This window comes from Mesocricetus auratus, unplaced genomic scaffold (assembly GCF_017639785.1).
Source record: "Mesocricetus auratus isolate SY011 unplaced genomic scaffold, BCM_Maur_2.0 Super-Scaffold_100021, whole genome shotgun sequence".
In the NCBI taxonomy this organism is placed as follows: Eukaryota; Metazoa; Chordata; class Mammalia; order Rodentia; family Cricetidae; genus Mesocricetus; species Mesocricetus auratus.
The window spans coordinates 4,427,435-4,448,224 of record NW_024429202.1 but is presented as its reverse complement, the minus strand read 5'-3'; the positions used below and the strand labels follow the sequence as shown (position 1 = coordinate 4,448,224).

At 49.7% G+C, this 20,790-nt stretch overlaps 1 protein-coding gene and 1 long non-coding RNA gene across 5 annotated transcripts in view; one reads left to right on the top strand and one right to left on the bottom strand.

Moving 5' to 3' along the window:
* Positions 1-20,790, bottom strand: part of Daam2 (dishevelled associated activator of morphogenesis 2) — a 110,782-nt gene that overhangs the window by 87,973 nt on the left and 2,019 nt on the right. Inside the window, exon 1 of one of the 4 annotated variants that reach the window (XM_040729601.1) lies at positions 4-145. The exons of the other annotated variants lie outside the window; for them this stretch is intronic. The gene's annotated coding sequence lies outside the window, so the exon portion shown is untranslated. Of the gene's footprint in view, positions 1-3; positions 146-20,790 lie in introns of those variants that run through there. 4 annotated transcript variants of the gene reach the window in all.
* On the top strand, positions 13,380-18,925 carry LOC110341303. The gene is made up of 3 exons (XR_002383191.2): positions 13,380-13,424; positions 17,228-17,316; positions 18,817-18,925. It is a non-coding gene; the product is annotated as an uncharacterized LOC110341303 (long non-coding RNA).

Here is a 20,790-nt window from a genome sequence, read left to right as displayed (position 1 = left end):
TACCCTCTTCTTCTGACTCATGGCTGCAATAGGAGGCTGCTCTGGACCCGCTCCTGGGAGCCTCTGGCCTCAGTTTACCCTCGAAGTGTCGTACGCTGAGCTGCAGGGGTGTGAGAGAAGATGGTTCTCTTCACCGAAGGGCAGCCTGGGCTCACTACTTAGTTCCAAGCTTGGGGTTTCACAGCCACCCCAAATCATTCACAGAGACTTCCGCATGCAATGAGTCATTCACACCGGGAGGAACTACACAGAAAGGGACCCAGACGTAAACAGAGCTGAGTGTACACACGGTGCGAGTATGCACGCATGCACACAACAGTTTTGCCATGAGATGCTTCTCCGTTCCAGAAGAAAATGCCATTGGCTTGGCTAGTGCCCTCAGATGACCTGGGAAGGCTAGTTCCCAGTTGTGGTTAGAGAGGGGGTGGCAGTTGGAGAGGGGGCTCAGGGAGAGTCAATCCACTTCCTCCTGGCTCTGAAGTCCACATTAGTTTCCTGGCCAGGCCCATGGCTGCTTCCCAGAGCTGAGCCTCTCGCTGTCTTGGTGACACACACGCTCCCCAAGAATGCCTGGCTGTTCAATGAGGAATTCTTGTGTAGTTGAGATTCTTGGAAGCAGGACAAGGATTAATGAATGACTGGCTCTGCTCTTGTTCTAGAAAGCCTTGGGGCTCACAGCAGCGGGGGTGGGGGGTGAGAAGGGTGTTGGAGGCAGAGCCGAGGGTAGCAGGGTGAGACACAGTCAGACGGTTCAAGCATGTAGCCAGCCCAGTCCTGAGCCCACACTCGGAAGCTGCCTGGCTCAGCTGATCAGACTAGAGCCTCAGAGTTCTACATGCAGCAGGGAGAGCCTCAGAGTTCTATATGCAGCAGGGAGAGCCTCGGAGTTCTACATGCAGCAGGAGCGGAAGGTCAAATTCACCACAAATGGAGATGGTTGTGACCTATGGGGGTCCTGGAGTCAGGCTCGTCTTGTCTAAAGTTTCTGCTGGGCTGTATGTTTCTTGACCAGGCAAGTCCTTACAATCTCAGGACCTCAGTTTCCTCTTCTGTAAAGGGTGCTCACAGTCCCCGCAGGGCTGTAGCAGGAGGTATGCCGAGGCGAGCAAGTGCCCAGCCCAGTATATGCAGAGTGGCTTCTGAAGAGTGCTGGGGGCTCTTGGGGCGAATTCCGGGATAGTCTTCAGGGCCCTTGATGTAGGCTCACTGAGCACGGCACAAACAAGGCGGTGTAGGCCCTGGGCAGGACGGCCAAATGGATGCTCTCTTCTTCTCAAGCTGTCTAACCCTGTGCTCAGCCAGTCTCCCCCCCATGTCCCAGCCTCTGCCACCTCACATTAGATACGTAATGTGGATGTGCAGGTTGACGCTCCTGAGTGAAACTGTAGAGTCGCTGGATCCCTGGGGTCTTCAGCATAAAGATGCTCAGTGTAAAGCATCTGGCTGAAGCCTAGAGCTTCCTACAGGATAGATAAAGCATGCTGCAGAACCGGACGGCTCTGGGAAACTGTCCTGGGGAAAGGGGAGTCTAAGCGACTCCTGTCCCCACCCAGAAGCCCTGGTGACCCAGGAAGGTGGAGCACAGCCTTTTGGGAGGGTCTTTAGTCTGATGGAAAAGGCAAAACATGAACGGAACAGACCTAAGAACACAACAAAATGAAAACAAATAGGATGGGGCTCAGTGCTCCCCCGGCACACACAGAACCCTGAGTTCAATGCCCAGCATCACAGAAAGTAGGCACGGTGGCACATGTCTGTAATGATAGCATCACAGAAAGTAGGCACGGTGGCACATGTCTGTAATGATAGCATCACAGAAAGTAGGCACGGTGGCACATGTCTGTAATGATAGCATCACAGAAAGTAGGCACGGTGGCACACGTCTGTAATGCTAGCACTTAGGAGGTAGGGGTAAGAGGACTGGGTAGAAGTTCAGGGTCATCCTTGGCCACACAGTAAGCTTGGGCTTGAGGACTAAGAAGTCATTTCCTTTCTAAGGGGTTCACACATGCTGGGGGACATGAGGCGATCCAAGGACCCACATTCCATGAAGTTCATCCAGGGAGAATGCATGGAGTTCGGGGCTGGGTGGAGCTGCCCTCCAGTGCCGCCCACAAGCTCTCCCCAGCAGTCCCCCTCCTTTGCCTGTGGCCTGACTGAAGAGAACAGGCACTTTTCCATGAGATGGGAATTTACATAACCTCTGCATGGTAGCCATGCTGGGGGCTCTGGTTACAGCAGAGGCTTTAAGGGAGATGGATGGCTGGATGGCGCAGGCCGAGAGGAAAAACAAACTCCACATGAGGTTCTCATTTTCTGTAGCCACGTGAGAATGGCCCTGTGGATCCAGCTATAAATACCCCAGCTGCCACTACCACAGGATGGAAACACACACACACACACACACACACACACACACACACACACACACAGGCACGCATGCACCCCCGCCCCAGCCTACGAGCATGCACACCTCCGCTTAGAGTTCCTGGACTAGAAATGCAGACCAGCATTCTAAAGAACCATGCTCTGTGTTGGCGGCCTCAGCTTGAGGCCTGGTGGGAAACTCCTCCAAGGCTGGAGAGATGGCTCAGTGGGTAAAATGCTTGCTGTGTAAGAGGAGGAAGCCGAGTTCAGATCCCTAGAGCTCACTTAAAGCCAAACACAGTAGGACACATCTGCAATCCTGGTACTCCAGTGGAGAGATGGGAGTAGACAGGAGAGTCCTGACAAGTGTGTGAGCTAAGCTAACCTAGTGTGTGCAGCCCCAAACAAGGGACCCAAGGTTGTCCCCTGCCCTCCACAACAGGCTGTGACAGGTACACATGCATGCACGGACAGAACTTGGGGAAGCAGGCCCCAACGGCGACACTATAGTGCAAGATGACCCTGTCCCACACCCCAGGAACACACCAGTGGCTGTGAGTGGGACAGAGGAAGAGGATTTGAGGGGTGTCCAACTGTAGCCTGTAGGGCACAGGTGGTCTAGGATAGGTATGAATGTGGCCCAAGAAAGAGTTATAACCTTAAAACATGACGTATTATTGAAAATTTAACAACTCAATTTCAAGGTTTTCTAGCACAAACTTCTAGATGACAATGTGGCCTAGGGAATCTAACAGGCTGAACACCCCTGGAAAGAGAAATAGAGTGGCCCCCTGAGTCACTTAGTGGCACCTCAAACTGGGTCCCTGGAGGTGGGGACCAAGGAGGGGGTTTGTACATGAGTAATTTATGGCAAGGGTGCCCTTGGGAGAATATAGAAGGAAGGCAGAAGGGGAAAGGAAAGGACTGGAAAGGCAGCTTCACTGATACATGAGGGCTGACTGTGGCCAGGTTCTTGGACAGCCATGGAGGATACAACTTTGGTCCCCAGGGGCAACCTAAGGAGTGGGAGCTCTAGTTCCCTAACCCTTCCTATGTGCAAGCACCCTGAGGGTGCCAGCCAGAGGCAGTTGGGAGTTTTATAGTGTCCTAAGGCTCCTCTGTCAGACAAAGATTCATCAAGGGGATGCTACCAGCCACAACATCCACCAGCCATGATAGTCTGGGTCCAATATCTACAGAATCCTGTACACAGGACCCAGGAGCCCAGGTGGTTTCCAGGTAAGAGTTTGTGTGTTCTGTGGATGACAGAGCTTGGGCCTCACTGTGTTTTCTTGGCTTTTGATTAGCCTCGGATCAATGGGGTACAGAGTGCTAATTGTCACCCCTGTCTCGGTCCTCCTTGATGAATGCACCATACTCTGGTCTGAGGTCACGACATGCCAGTCTGGACACACCCAACTTTCACCCACTGGACTCCACCCGGATTTGGATCATGATCTAGTTTGACAGTTTTAGCCTGTTTCTGGATATGACTGTCTTAGGACGTTGCTAAGGAGATCAGAAGTGAATGGGAACTCTTTCCTGATTCACTGTACTCGTTCTTCTCTGAAACACAAATGTGAAGATGGAGATGATGCAGCTATTTTGCAACCCTGAAGCAATAAGCAAAGGCAAGGGTCATTCTAATGGCTGCTGAAGAGAGAAAGATGAAGCTGGAGAGACACATCAGCCGTTAAGAACACTCGCTAGGAGGAGACGTGACACACACCTTTGATCCCAGGACTCAGGAGGCTGAGACAGGCCGATCTCTGTGAGTCAGAAGACAATCTTGTCTCCGTAGAGTTCTCAGACAGCCAGAGCTACACAATGACACCCCTCCCCCTTTCAGAACCACTTTCTGCTCTGCTCTCTTTTCCTTCGGCTCTCGCTCAGAGACCACCTCTACACCCCTTCCTGTCCCCAGTAAACCTCTTATGTGAGTTCTATTGCATGGTGTGACTTTGTGGTTCCCCTTGTCTCCAACCCACCAAGTTGCCTCCTGTACCTGTCTTTAAACCTTTGTACTGTGTGTACCTACACACACAGGCACAGACACAGACAGACAAACATTATACACCTAAGAAAAAACTTAAGTCTTTCTTAGAAATGGGGTCTAGGCCTCTGAAGACACCGGATTACTGTATAAGCAAAAGAAATCTAAAACCAGGTTGACAGAGCAAGCCTGATACTTCCTGTTCTGGGTAGCTAAACATGAACTCTGATACAAACCTCAAGAATTAGTTCCGTGGGCACATCTCGGGAAGAAGACCCCTGGGTAAGTACATGGGGGCTGACAGTTTGGATACCCTGAGAACAGCATTTCCACTGGCTCTCTCTGAACACAGGGCTCTGTAGGATTAAGAGGAGGCTGCATGTAGGATTAAGAGGAGGATCATGCTTAAAAACTTGCCAGCCATTCTGAGAACCCACATTCAGGAGCCACCAAATAAATGACCCCTCAGATATTTCTTTGTATCACCCCTGAGTCTCCCCCTAGAGGGCACAGTCCCAGGCACACTTTGCCATTGGCCTTCGGTGTGTCTTTGGGTGCTGCAAAGGTAATGAACTAGAAGGAAATGGGGGCGGGAACTTCCTGGGATTCTGCAGCTCTCACCTTCCAATGACTGATTCTGAGCTCCAGATGAAGCAAACAGTGTTAAGGACCAAAAGTGTCTTCGATATGTGTGACGGTGTGCTACACACTATGCTTCATGGGGGAAACCCTGTGCAAGCTTCCTGCCACTCGTGAGGAAGGAGTTCTTACTCTCCCCTGTTTACAGGGAAAGACCGTGAGGGCTACTGAGAGAGTTAGCCAAGGTCACGCAGCTAGCAAGCAGCTTACATGATGGACAAGGGCTCTCTCCAAAGCCACCCTGCTTTGGTGGCTCCGTTCTGCAACAAGGGCCCGCATTGTGTTTGTACAATCTCGTCCCCGAGCTTTTGCACTGCTTCTCAGGTGTCCTTCTCTTAGTTCTGCACAGCTTAAAACTGACTTAATGGATTGCAGATTCTCAGGGGTGGGCTCAATAGTCCGGGTGTTCGGAACTGCTGCCTTCTTTCTCTGTCCCTTAGACAGCATGTCTGCACCCTGCAGGGACACAGGCTATAACCACAGGGTGGACTCTTTCCCTCCTGCCCGCTGCCTGACTTACTCATCTAAGGTTCTTGAGATGAGTCAGTCAAAATGCCCCAAGGCTATCCAGCGTGTACCAAATGGGACGTCTTGAGGCTGGGTTGATAGCTAATGAAGGAAATATTTGACTTTCTGGGGGCAGACCCAAGTGCAGCTCCCCCTATCATTATGATGCTGGACTCAGTGGGGGCATGCATGTAATCCCAGTGCTATGGATGGGAGACAGGCGGATCTCTGGGGCTGGTGGCCAGCCAGTCCAGCCTAGTTAGTGAGCTCCATGCAAACGAGAGAACCTGCCTCATGAAATAAGGTAGAAGGTTCTTGAGGAACCACAGCTGGGATCCAAAGCATGTGTTTATACATGTCTGTACACTCACATATACAAACATTCTCATGAACACACATGCATGCACACCCATGAGTACACACAAACACACACACCACAAGACTTCATACTATGCCTGGTCTTCTGAGCTACAGTATATTTAGAAACAGACACTTGTGTCTCTCTGTCCACCCCCTACATCTCTCTAAGACACAGATCTCTATGGAACATACATTCCAGGTGTCTGGCCCTCCACGGATGGTCCAGACCCACAGGGAGTATGCATGCTGACTGTAGGGCCTAGGGAGAAAGACCCCAGAGAAGTTATTTCCCATTGGTATTCCCACCAGTCGTTTCAAGGCTCTGAAAATGCTTTCTCAACATATCTTACATAGGGATGGGACTGTAACAGCTGCCTGTGGCTCCTCCTTTCTTGTCTCAACATCTCCGTCCTCCCCATCTCTTCTCAGACGGTCTGTTCATTATATTCTTATCAGTGATGAGCTTTGGGGAGTGTCCACTGTGTTCTGCCTGATATGATACCAAGTCTTATAGTCTCAGAAACAATACCCATGCTTAGAAGAATCTTACTTCCAAGATCGGCTCAAACAAGAGCCAATTTCACGTGCCTTTCATCTTTTTAATTAAGGTGAATTATATGTTGTAGAAATAAGCAGGATGCGGATAAGAAAGCCACCCACATCTCTAGTCCCCAGGGCAGGCACTAGCACACTGGCTGGAACTCACTTCTGCAGGGCTTAGAGCTGAGGGTCATAGGCGGGCAGAGGCTGGATAGTAGAGGCTGTGGGCACCCCAGGCTAACACGGGGTGGGGCTTGGACTGGGCTCAGTCTGTATCCCGGGGAAGAAGCACTGTCAGCAGGAGTGAGTTACATACAGGAGTTTGGACCTGCTGTGTTTCTGCCAGAGAAGAAGCCATCCTGACTCCACGGTCAAGGAAAAGAAAGCAAACAGTTCCAAGGGAGGGCACTTTGCCACTTGAGGCACAGAGCCCAGGCTGCACACAAAGGAAAGTCCCAAGGTGGGGAGACAGCTTCCTGGAGACCGGGCAAGGAGAAGGAGGAGACTTCTGCACTCCGAGCAGTGACAGCTGTCTGCTGATGTCCTGTGCTGAGCAGGGGCACTCCAGGGGCTGGAGAGCTGGCTCGGTCCGTCAGTGCCCTTCCTGCAAGCACGGAGACCTGAAGAGTTGTAATCTCCAACACCCTTGTAGAAGTGGGGTGCAGCCATGTGTCGCTACACAATGCCAGAGCTGGAGATGGGGTGGGACAGAGACAGGAGGAGCTATAGAGTGAATTGGCTTGCCACCCAAACCAAGCTGATAAGCGCTGGCTTCAGTGAGAGACCCTGTCTCAAAAGCTAAGGTGGAAGGTCATGGATCAAGAAAGACATTTGAAGTTGCCCCTTGCCTACACACACACACACACACACCTACAAACATACACCTACAACCACACTGAGTAAACATTTGTGGGGAGGGTCCCTGCGACTTCTCTGGCAGTTGTCATTACTAACCACCACTGTTTGCATGGGTCCTCTCCCCCAGGCTCATGTCCTTTGAATACTTGACCCCCAGCTGACAGCGCTGTTTGGGGAGGTGATCTACATGGCGGGAATGCGTCGGTGAGGTGGTGAGAGGGCTGTATGGGCTCTGTCTAGTTCTGCCGTGAGCCCAAGTCCTCTGCTCCCTGACCTGCTAGGATATGAAGAGCCACCGCCTCGTTCCCCCAGCCCCCTGAGTGGAGCCACACTGGTAGTCAGGCCTTCCCCACCAGGACACTCTGTCTCCCAAAACCTTGAGCCCAGATGCACCTTCTCTCCCTGCTTGAGTCACTTCTGATATCTACTTGGTCAAAGCACTGGGAAAGCAAATAATACATGCTCCAACGTGATTTCACACTTCAACAGCCACGTAAACATCTGACAGGAGGATACTATTTTGCCTATTGTTAGAAGGATTGCTGATAACATGTTTTTGCAACTTGGCTTTTTGCACTGGATATTGCATTGATTAGAATTCATAGCATATCTCTCAAAGGTCTCAAATGAAAAAAACTGTGAAAAAACTGTACTTTGTCATCTTCTATTATATACTAGTATCAAATGATTTAGCCAGTCTTTAGGTGGATGGCAGACACTTGGACTACTTTTGTGCTCTAAAACCATGCCATAGAGACTAATCCTGAACACATCTCCTTTTTCACATACATTAAAATTTCTCTAGACTTAAAGAGACATGAAATTGCCAGGTTAGAGGCTAAGCACAGCCTCAGTTTTATAGATTAAACCAAATTACCTGCTGATATCCATTTAATAGCATCCTTCCTGGGAAGAAGTTCTCTTTGGCTCTATATCCAATATACACATACACAAAGTTTTGAGCAAACCTGTATATGGGATGGGTCTCCTTTTGCCTGGGGATTTTTAATTTTTCGTGTATTTTTTTATTTTATGGGTGTTTTCCTCATATGTATATAAGTGTACATGTGTGTGCCTGGTGCCTCCTGAGGTTGAAAGAGGGCAGAAGATCTCCTGGACTGGAGTTACAGATGGCTATGGGCCAGCATGTGGGTGCTGGAAGCTGAACTTCAGTTCTCTGCAAGAGCAGTGAGTGTTCTTTTCTTTCTTTCTTTTTTTTTTTTTTGTTGTTTTGTTTTGTTTTTCAAGACATTGCTCTCTGTGGCTTTGGAGCCTGTCCTGGAACTAGCTCTTGTAGACCATGTTGGTCTTGAACTCACAGAGATCCTCCTGCCTCTGCCTCCCGAGTGCTGGAATTCAAGGCATGTGCCACCACCACCTGACTCAGTGAGCGTTCTTAACTCTGAGCCGCCATCCCTTCAGTACCCGGTGGTGTGATTTTAATCCATGTATTTCCCTGACTTCATGGAAGCTTGGGTATCCTCTCCTGCCATTAGCAATGCATAGCATCATATTAATGTCACAGCTTCTCCAAGCTCCCACAATCTGGAAAGTCAAAAGATTTTTTTCTCTATTTTATAAAAGTTTGAACTCACTTCTTCATTGGAAAATCTAGAGAGAGACATTAGAAGCAGAGGAAACACAGACAGGGAGTTTGTCAGTGAGCATCGCATCAGCCATGAAGGTCTGGGAACAGAAGTCCTAGTGGCCCCCAGACAATGTGAGGAACCTCTTTTTTGTTGACCTCATTGGCCTTGTCTACAAAGTGTTCAGGATGCTCTCATGGAGCCCCTCACTGGTGAGACACACTCCTGTAGCATCAGGAATGATGCAGCCACTGCAGCTGCCTGCCCGTTTTCCTGCTGTAAGAAGCAACTATGTCTGCCATTGCAGGGGTGAAGACACTCCTCACACAGTGATGTCTTTTCGTTTGCAAACACTCGAAAAGAGGATCGAGATGCCTTCAGCTTGAGGCTGCTCCTGCCCCACTCCTGGATCCTTCCCTGGAATACTTTAGAATATTTGAAGAGTCATCTGTCTCTGAGACCCTGGTCCAAGGATGGCGGTGAGTGTCTGAACTGGTCTGGATGTGCACCAGAGCAGAGCCTCATGTCACTCATGCCCACAGTCGGGTGGGGGTGGGCACTCGATCTATGCTGCTCGGAAGGAAACTCTTCTTCCACACCCCCACACCATTCTCTAAGTTTAACGCTTGCACACCAAAGGAAATAAAACGCCTCATTTGCTTGAGATGCAGGTGGTATCTAAAAAGATATACCTTCGGATGCCTCTTTCCCATGAAGCCCTGCCTGGCTTCTCCTAGAACCTAGGATCCGGGTGGAAGAAAACAACTGAACTAGTGTTAGTAATGAAGGGAGTGCATCCTTCAACCTGGGAACCCTTCTGAATACATTTTTAAAAGTCTTTTGCAGCTAGCAAAGTGACTCAGTTGATAACGGAACTTGCTGCCTAGCCTGGTGGCCTGAGTTTGGTCCCCGGGGCCCACACGGTGAAAGGAGAGAACCAACCCCTACAAGTTGGGCTCTGACCTCCCCACACATGCACCCCTTCACACACACAACTGAATACATTTTAACTTAAAAGGTTTACATCTTCTCGCTTGCGTTTGCTTGCATGGTGTGTATGTGTTCACGTGGGCACCCACATACCTGCCCGTAAATGTTGGAATGCTCACGCCACAGAACGCACATGGAGGTCACAGACAATGGCGGGTGTTGGTACTCACCTACCTGTTCTTTGTTGTCCTGTGTGCTTCTGGGGACACTCCTGTCCCCACTTCCCGGGCCCCTCTTCCCAAGCTGAGGGAGGAGAGGGGGGTTACAGATATTTTCTTCCTCCAGCCCAGAGTACTTTGAACTCTAGTTCCAAGGCTATCCTCCTAGTGAGTGGCACTGCATTCCCTTCCTCGGGGTCATGGAATCTGCAGAGCATAGAGGCCCTCAGCTCTCCAGAAGTCCCTGGGGAACACAACCTCGCCTTCCCATGCGTCTCACTGTTGTTCCAGAATCTAGTGGAACACAGCTGTGGACTTAATAAGACATTAATTACCCTTTTCATCCTTATCTTTGACACTCATGTCAAATGCCGGTGGCCCTGAAATTTTTGCTGATTCTTTATTTATTAGGAACGCTTTCCAGTCCTCAGAACTATCACAAACACTGTCCTCTCAACTCAGCACACAGGGTCCAGCACCCAGCTCTCCCCCTCACAGTGCCCAACCGCAATTCCTAACAGCTAAGAACTAACCAAGCTTTGTAATCACTGCACACTGCTCCCCAGCCTGAAGTATTTTAGTCCTGCCCCCTGGGGTGGCCGTCATGTCCATCCTCACTCGGCTAAGACTGAGCCAGAGGAAAGCCCAGTGGCTTGTAGAAGATGGGTGAGTGTTTTAGGGGAAGGCAGAAGTTCACCTACCTCCTCATCCCGAGTGCCCGCAGACAGACTCCACTACAAATTTAATCACCCCCCCACAGAGAGGGGGGAGGGAGGGAGGGGGGAGCTCAGAAAAAGGAAAGAGTCATGGCTGAGTCCCCATTCTCTGCACATGGACAGACCAGCTGGAGGAGGGAGTGAAATGCTGATAAAAGGGAACTTAGCAAGTGCCCCTGAGAAGTCATCAGTGCCACCATGGCTAAAGTGAACCCTAGCCTTCTAGAAGCTTCTTGGGAAGAAGTGACAGCACAGTGACCTCTGACCCAGGGGAAACAGCTTGCCACAGTTTCATCTGGCAGGAAAAGGTATGAAAAGGGGAAGAAAACCAGATCCAGTCCTAATATGAACAAAAAACATTGCCCACGACTCCAGACAGATGGTGTGGATTAAAATAAATAAACCATGGAGGGCTGGGGATGTGACGTGATTGGTGGAGTGCTTGCCCAGCATGCATGGAACCCTGGGTTCAATTCCCAGAACTGCAGAAGCTGCCGTGGTGGTGACACCTGCAATCCCAGCACCTTAGAGATGGAGGTGGAGGGATCAGGGGTTCACGGTCACTATGTAGCCATAATGATGCTCTCAATACACAAGTGGCGTGAACAGTCATCCCAGTTCACTGGTGACAGTCTCAGTCTGTGTCTGTTCCCCAATCCCATATAGCAAGCACCCATTTACTCTCAAGAGAGTCCTGGTGAGGACAGCAAATTATATACTTGCCTTTGCCTTCCAGGAAACTCATGACTTTCTCCAACTGTCCCTGGGTAGAAAAGCAATTTGGCTTCCCAAGGCCATCCAGTTGCCTTATTTTGGCTTCTCTTTCCACAGCATCTCCTTTCGCCATCTACACGAGTCCTAAGGAGACAGTCCCCAAGGAGCCCCCAAGCTAAAAGAAGCCCCCATCCCAGGGATCCTACAGTGAGCAGCTTTCAACTCGGGCATTTCAGATTCTCACCCTGGCTCTGACAGGTCTCTTCCCATACGATTTAGGTGAAGCCACTGAAGGGTCTGGCAGGATGGTTCAGTTGGTTCACGTGTTTGCTGTGTAAGCCTAACAGCTGATCCACTGAAGCTCACCGTGGGAGGAGAGAACTGATTGCTGAAGGCTGTTCTCTGATCTCCGCATGCACACTGTGGCAAACACAGACACAAGCACGCACACACGCACACCACACACACACACACACACACACACACACACACCACGCACGTGCACATGCACACACACACACACCACGCACACACACACCACGCACACACATAGAAGGAAGAGAAGAGGAGAGGAGAAATACTCATGTCTATTCATCCGAGCTTCAGGCTCCTCAGTCATGAGAGACCTTGAATATACTCATCTCAAAAGTTGGGGCAAGGATCTGGTTGAGCAGAGAAATCTGAAGCCCCAAGCACCGCGCCTGGGGTAGACTGCCTCCTGCCGGGCTTCCCAGAATGTACAAAGGCTCACACAGGAGGAACATGAAGGACCCATCGACCCCAGACATCTGCACCACCAGTGTTACCTGTTTCTTCATCTATAAGGAAACGGAGGGGCTAGAGGGATGCTCAGGGATTAGGACCACTTGCAGAGGCCAGGTTTAGTGCTCCCACACTGGGCAGCTTACAACTGACTATAGTGTAGCTCCAGGGGGGTCTGACACCCTCTTCTGGATGCTGTGGGGACCCACACTCATGTTCTTATACCCAGAGACAATCATAGAAATAGAATAGTAAAAACTGACCTTTCTTTTTTAATAATGAATACTCACATCCCAATGAGACAGCAAGTCCACTCCCAGGAATGCACCTACAGAATTCATCTGAGTGATCGCCCAGTGATGACAGGTGTACGTACTCAGCAGCCTCAAACCTAGAAGCCGCCCAAGTGCCCCATAAGCAAAGAGTGGATAAACAGAGGGATTGCTACACTCCAAGTGAGATATTTCACACCAGTGAGAACGTACTATCTATGCAACATTAGGAAGCTGAAGAAGCCAGAGCAGTGAGGGCCTGACATACGCTTCTGTTCCTGAGAAGCTCATGACAAAACACTGTTTCACAGCGCGAGAAGTCGGGCTTATGTAAGAGACAGTACCCAGAACTGGGGCTCTGGCTTCTTCTTGGGAAGAAGGGTCTGGAATGTTTGCTGCTTGGTCTGAGCACTGAATACACGCTTGTCCAGTTTCTGTTGAACTGTACACAATTACGCTCTGTTTTGTTTAAGACATAAGCTCTATTTTGTAATTCACACAAAAGTTTAGTAAGAAGTCAGTGTGAATCTTTATTTATGTATTTATTTGTGTGCATGTGTGTGTGCATGTGTGCAGGTCCCAGTTCTATCTCTGTCCAACTGCAATGTCTCAATACACGGATGAATACTGGAAACAGAGAGCTGTAGGAGGAAGTCTGATGCCGCCATTAAACATGTGACTTATTAGAGGTGCATACAGATGAGGTAATAAAAGGGCGGTTTACCACACCGCTAACCACACCCACTTTAGGCAGGACTAAAGACGTATACGGCTGGATGTAAAGACGTATACGTACGTAGGCGGAACTACGTCACTAGCCATGCCCCACTTGGGCATGGCTAGGGGGCGTTACGGGGGAAGGCATAAAAGACAGCACACAGGAAGTCTCGCTCTCTTTTCCTGGAGTTCGGCTTCTGGTCCGACAGCTAAAAACTGCTTGGCTCCTCTGGGTTTGGTATCTTGTGAGTAATTTCTACATTAAATACTTAGCTTTACTTTCAGTAATTGTGTGTCGCGTATCGTTACAGCGTCCGTTGAAGCCTACAGAGCCGCAACAAGCACTAGGGGGTGTGGTTCAGTAGAGTGCTTACCTAGAACCCCAGGCCATCCCCCACCCCGGTTTAATCCCCAGCACTGGTTAAAGTCAGTACACTGATGCACACCTGTAATCCCAGCTCTTGGGAGGCAGAGGCAAGATGCTCAAAAATTCAAGGCCAGCCTGAGATATGGGAGACCCTGCCTCAAAAAATAAAAAATAATCAAAAGTGAGAGCTAAAAAGGTTCTACTGCCAAAGTCCACAGAAACTGAATTCATTTCCAACAAACTTTGAAGTTCTGTCTGGCTGGGGGTGTGTTGACATAGCTCCCTCAGAGGACCTCTGTCACCTGGTGGCATTCTCTTCCCACCCTGCCCTGGTCAAGAGGACGTCAAGTTGGGGCTGTGGTGCCTCAGAGGAAACAAGGGAGCGTCCCTGGGGGCGGCAGCCTGAGGGTGGGCTGTGAATCCATGTCCCTGAGCTTGGCACATGAAGCTTGTTTCACATAAGAAGCTTTGCTTTGGCACGCAGGCTGGGTAATCAGTGTACATAGCCCGAGGGGTGGAATGCTCAAGGCACCACGCCAGACCAGCAGCCTGGATGCTGGGGACAGGGAAGCAAGAAATAAACATTCACAAGGAGTTGGGTCTGGCAGAGGTATCCACACAGGTGTGACGCGAAAACTTACACGGCCAGGGAGGCATCTTGATCCCCACCAAGACCATTCTCCACATTGCGAAAGCCCTAGGAAGGTGGAGAGGGTTCCAGAGGCCAACCGACCCAGCCCTATCCCGCGTGCAGACAGGGCAGTGTCAGAGCTGTCTGTCTGGTCATGCTTCTGTATAAACCCATTCCCCTCGGGTGAGCTTGGGGTCAGAAGCAGAGGGGAATGTGGCGTCACCACATAGCTTATCCAGTCTTTTTATGATACAACCCTTCAGAGAAACATCAGCTGCTGTCTCCTAGAAGGGGTCAGGACAGATCTCCCCATGGAGAAAATGTTCTTTTTCATAGTGTCTAGCCTCCAGCAGAGATGGAGAGAAGCACAGGTTCCTTCGAAATAAGTTCCTACCCGCTGTTAAAGCGTGTGGAGTTCTATAGGCTCTAGGCTAAGTCACGTCACACACTGCCTTGCCACCAGCTATGCTGACAGCTCTGTGAGAAAGGGATGCAGTGTCTCTAACTCACAGGTGTCAGTCTGGACCACAGGCATGGCCAGATGAGAATTATTATGTGGTGGTGGCGGCGGTGGCAGTGTGTATGTGGGGGTGAATGAGTGTGCTCTCTCATGGGTGACGCTGGGTGTCCTCCTCTATCACTCAGCACACTTCCCCCTTTTGTCTGAACTTGGTGCTCACCATTCCAGATACACCGATTGGGCAGCAGGCTTTGGGGTTCTACCTGTCTCCACGCCCCCAATGCTGTGCTTCCTGCCTCTGCACCGAGATTACCACGTGGGCGCCGGGTTTGAACTTGGGTCCTGATGCTCACACAGCCAGCACTTCACTGACAGACTCATCTGCCCTTACCCACATGACAGCACGTTTGTGGTGGGGACCCGTCTGAACACCACCACAGTCCCTGGGCTTTTAAAACGTAGTCCCTCATGGTTCACTTGGGGATTATCAAAAGAAATACTTACTTCAAGGGGAAGAGTTTTATGTGATCTTCCTACAGGCATTCCAAAAAGACATCATTTGAGCAGTAGTATACGGTCTATACCCACCACCAAAGAAGATGTGCTGCTAAGATTTATGAAGCAGGGGCTGTAGAGACAGCTCACCAATTTACAGCACTGGCCGCACTTGCAGAGGACCCTGGTTTGATTCCCAGCACCCACCTGAGAGCTCACAACCATCTGTGACTCCAATTCTAGGGCATCCAACATGCTCTCCTGGCCTTCATGGGCACACACATGGTCCACAGATATACATGCAGACAAAATGCCCATCCACATAAAGTGAATTAGAAAATGAAATATTGTAAAAACTTAAATTTTAAAAAATCTATAAAGCAGTGTCCCCAGGGGCTCCCCTGCTATTTGGTGTCATCTATGACCTCAACTCGTCTCTGTTCTTAAATCAGTGAACACTATTGAAATCTGACTGTGCCAAGCCGATGCCCAATGGTCTTGACGTACAGACATGAGAAGTCAGAAAAGCCAAAGATGCCACATTTCACATCTGCTGACAAGGACTCTAAGCGTTGCTTTTCCATTTATCCCATCATTCCATCTCCCTGGCTACCCACGAAGAGAAGCCTCTAGACGGTAGGGGTCCCTGAAGGGGTAGAGGGACAGGGCACAAGCAACTACATCACACACGAGCTGGGTGGTCCTTGCCCGTGGGATGGTGGCTCTGTGCTCTGCCATTTCCATCAGCACAAGGATGAGGCTCGGCCATTGCCCCAGTGTTACCTTGTGACTACACTCCTGTGCTAAGAGGGGAGGATTCTGCAACGTGTCTTGGCTCTTAAGAGTCCGGGATTTATGGCGGGCCTGAAGGTAACCACGGTGAGATGCTAAGTGTCATTGCCGAGCAGTGTAGTGAGTTCCAGGGGGAACCACGAGAGACAGGGTGTCTGAGCGAACTTTCAGGAAAACCGAAGTGGAATGGTCTTCTATGTAGGCAGAACTACAAACAAGGGAATAGAGTCGAGGATTCCTCTGACTACACTTGGTGCTGTAAAACCCACATTAACAGGCTGACAGGCTTTCCTGGGGACACACCCATGGGTGTGCCTCACCCACCCAACCTGGCCTGACTTTCAGCTGCCGCTTTGCTGGGACGCCTGTACCTCAGAAACCTCACATCACCCCCACCATGCCAGACAGCTCTCTGCCCTTCTTCCCCAACCCCACCTGGTGAAGAGGGGTTCACACTTGGATTCTAACCATCTAACATTCTCTCCTCTTGACTAGTTGCAAAGTTCCCCACTAAGTGCCAGTAACCCTCATTAACCTTCTGGGATGGTATTGGCTTGCCCAAACACCCATCTCTCAGATTAGAAATGAAGGAACCTGGATTTTACTGACTCCAAAATCCTATTCTTCTTTGTTCTGTTTGATGTGTTGTGCATGTATGTTTGTGTGCACCTTCATGCATGTTTGTATGTGTGTGCATGTGTGTACGTGTGTGTGTGTGTGTGTGTGTGTGTGTGTGTGTAAGATGTAAAACTGGGTGTCATTCCTCAGGCACTGTCCACATTGTTTTTGAGACAGGGTCTCTCTCTCTCTCTCTCTCTCTCTCTCTCTCTCTCTCTCTCTCTCTCTCTCTCTCTCTCTTCTCTCAGCAATGGGATTACATGGTTTTAGGTGTTCACACTGAGTTTCTTGTGTTTCTGAAGGATCACAACTGAGCCATCTCCCTACCCCTACTCTTCAGTTCTATTCTAGAAGGTCCTTCTTAAGGCCATGCTATAATGATCTTCCCAGTGCTGCTGCACTTGCTTTGAAGGCCTTACAGTCCCTGTCACCCACACCTCTGTGGCATGAAAACAGCCATAGACAGTCAGGAAGAAACGGACATAAACAATGGCAGAACAAACTGGATGGCACTCAAGGCTAACATCAATAAACAATGTTCCTATAGGACTTTATTTATAAAACAGATGACAGGCTGGATCTGGCTGCTGCAGTTGCAAGTGCCTCACCTGTGGTATTTGGTTTATTCATTCATTCATTAACGCAAACTTATGGATTGCCTTCCTTGCTCCATGCATTATTCTAGGTTCTGGGGTACAGGTGGAGCCTACAGCCTCCTGACCACCATCATGCAGCCAGAACCGGTTGGCTTCACATGTGACCTGGGTCTGACAGGTACTTTGCCATCTCCTCTTAGATGGGGCTCTTCAGCTTGGACCTCAGATCACCTGGGGAGCTTATAAAACTACTGGTGCTGAGCTAGGAAGACGGATCAGTCATTAGAGTTTTCACCATACAAACATGAGGACCTGAGTTAGACCCCCAAGGACCCACATTTTAAAACAAGATCCGGGCGAACCTGGGAAGTGAAGTCACATCCTGGGACTCACTAGCCAGTCAGTCAAGTCACTGAGCACCAGGTTCAGAATGAGACCCAGGCTCAAAGCATCAGCCACTCCCCATCTTCTTAGACTTAATGAGAAAGACAAACTTGTTTGCACCTCAGGGTTGTGCTGGAGATGAACTGAACTTCCATAGGAAGGATCTAGAAAAGCACCCAATGCCCAGTGAAATGCTCATGCCTTTCTTGGCTCCAGTTCTAAGCTCAGAATGCCCATGAGTTGGCCATTGGTCCATGAGTCCGAGGAAATCAGCCATTATTCAAAGATGAGGTATCTGACTGGAGATGAGATTTTTATACAAAAGTGGGGCACACATCTGTGCTCCCCACTCCAGGGACAAGGTGGCCCCATGCGACTCTCTGTTGGGACAAACAGAAGGTTGGCAGCTCACTCATCCACAAACTGAGCTGGGAGGAAGCTTGCCATACATCCTGTTTTAAAGCTCTCAGATTGCTGGTGCAGAGACAGCTCAGTGGTTATGAGCACTGGCTACTCCTGCAAGGAGCTGGGCTTTGGATCCCAGCACCGGAATGGAGGCTGAACCGCCACCTGCAACTCCACTTCCAGGGAATACGATGGCTACTTCTAGCCTCTGCAAACACCACACACCGGTGCATAGACATGCATGCAGGCAAACACTCATGCACATAACATAAAAATTAATACATCCTAACAACAAAACAAGCAAGAAGACAAAAACAGTGAGCTCCCAAACAGGGTTTGGTGAGATATCTAAGTGGTTAAAATGCTTGGGTTTAGATTTTCAGAAAACCATGCAAGTTGGTTCTGGGTGGGTGGCGTGGTGTGCCTTCAATTCCAGGCTGGAACCATGGAGACAGGGGATGCCCAGAGGAAGCTGGCTAGGGAGACTAGCCAAATCAATGAGCTCTGAGTTTGATTGAGAGACCCTGCCTCAGTAAATAAGGTGGAAGAGTGATGGAAAGCATCTCCAACATTAATCTTAGTCCTCCACAGGCACCCATGCACACGTGCTTGCTTATTCACAGGCACACGTAAAAAACATGCATAAGCACACATGCACATTACACATACACAACCCCCCCCAAACACTGTCCTGATTCACAGACGTCATGGTGGCCACTCATTCCTAAGGGAGGCCAACAGTAATGAAACTGCTCAGTATCTATGGGCTGCATATCCGAGTAGCACTCCACGATTCAAAGGCACATGGTTTCATTTAAATACCACAGCAATACCAGGAGATATTTTGTCATTCATTCAGCCAATATTTACTAATTGTCCTCCTTTTCAGAGAACCCAGGAAGGAACCCACAGCTCCTGTAAGTGACCAATGTCTGATGAACCTAGGAAGCCCTAAAAATGATACACAGGTTCAGAGCCAGGCACCTCCTCCTTCGGCAGCATCTCAGCTGTGCAGTCTGAAGGCCTCAGAACGAAACGAAAAACAAACAAACCAAAAAAATGTGAGCAGAGAGTTGGAAGCAATCAATGCGGCCAGGAAGAAGGAATTCACTGACCCCCAATCTGGGCCATCTCAAGAGAAGCTGGCCACTGACTGAGCCTCTTAAAAAGCTTAAAAGTCATCCCAGGCCACGGTTAAAGAGAAAGCTCAAACAAAATAAAAACAAATGTGATCTTCAAAGTCTTAAATGTCAACTTGAAGGATGACTTAGAAGCTCTGGGATGGGGCAGGAGGCCCTGCAGCTGCTCCCTCCAGCATAGATGCCTCATAGTCTGGGTAGTGATGGCTCCCCTGGATACTGTATCACACACACACACACACACACACACACACACACACACACGCATGCAGACACACAGGCACACGTGCACACACGCACGCGCGCGCACACACGCACACGCAGACATGCACACATGCACACACACACACACCCTGGATACTGTATCACACACACACACACGCATGCACACACACAGGCACACGCGCGCACACACACGCACACACACACACAACACACACAGGCACACGTGCACACACACACACACACACACACACACACACACACACAGCCCAGCAGTTGACTTCTTCCTCTCTAAACAGCTCACTTACAGAGAGATTCCCATCATGCCTCAGTCGTCAGGATAACAGCATCCTGGGCATACTCAGGAGCAATTCTCACTAGTTACCTTTCCTGCAGGAAACAGGGATAAACTGAGGCTTGGGCACTTCAGCCATTGGTCTGGCATCATGGAAAATATAAAACCACATCAGGATGGGATGTTTCTACCCATATCATTCAAGCTCTTGAAGACGGAAAAACTGAATGTTGAAAAATGTAATATTCCCTTTATTAAGAGTCCGTGTTACCCTGGTTCTGTTCTTATTCTTTTATCATAAATGTAAACACTGTACTAACCATGCTCCCTATATTCACTCTCCAGATGAGGAAGCGACTAGCCTTGCCAGGATACTCTTCCTCACATAAGTCTCTGTCAGCCCTGAAGCGGGCTTCTTGGGAGTCCTCACTGTCTTCCCAATGCAGGCTGCCTCTGTACCCCAAGGCTGTCTGTCAAGACCTAGAGAATCATCGGCTACCAAACCAGTGTTGTTCCTTCTCCAAGTGTTTGCCCTGCAGGCCTTTAGGGATGGCTTGGGTGCCTTGATAACGCATCAACCAATCAGATTGCAGAGAAGAAGCTAGCCAGAGACTGAAGCTCAGTGTGGAAGGCATGGAAATTCATTTCCAGTCTGAACTCTGTGTAGTGTGCCCTTAGACATAGAGACCCAGAGAAAGACTCCCCAGATGTGTCTGGAGAAACCCTGGCATTGTAAAAGCTGACAGCTTCCCTCTTGCTGTGGGCTCTCTGAGGATCCCTGGCCTGGGGCAAAAACATGTGGTTGGAAGTTCTCCTCAGGGTTCCCTCTGCTTTTGACTACTAACAGCATTCATATTATCTTCCACTTCAGTTGACTGGAGTAAGGGAACTCAGTACTTCACTGGCCTTGGGAAAATCAAAGGAGAAAGCCCCAAGCCTTGTTTCTACCTATTCTCTTCTATTTAATACTCAAACTTCTTTTCAGTTTTGACTCTGAATCAAAGGCTTGCCGAGTAATAGCGACCATTCCTGTATTGAGTCAAAGAGCACGGAGACCAGGATAGACCAGGGAGAGAAAGTAGGTTCTCAGTGGAGCCCCCAGCTCCCCAGACACAAAAGCACCCCGACTCTGGCTGGCTGTGCTGTGATCCTGCCCACCCAGCCTCCACCTTCTCCAGTCCTAAAGTCAGAGTTTGCCTCTCCTCTT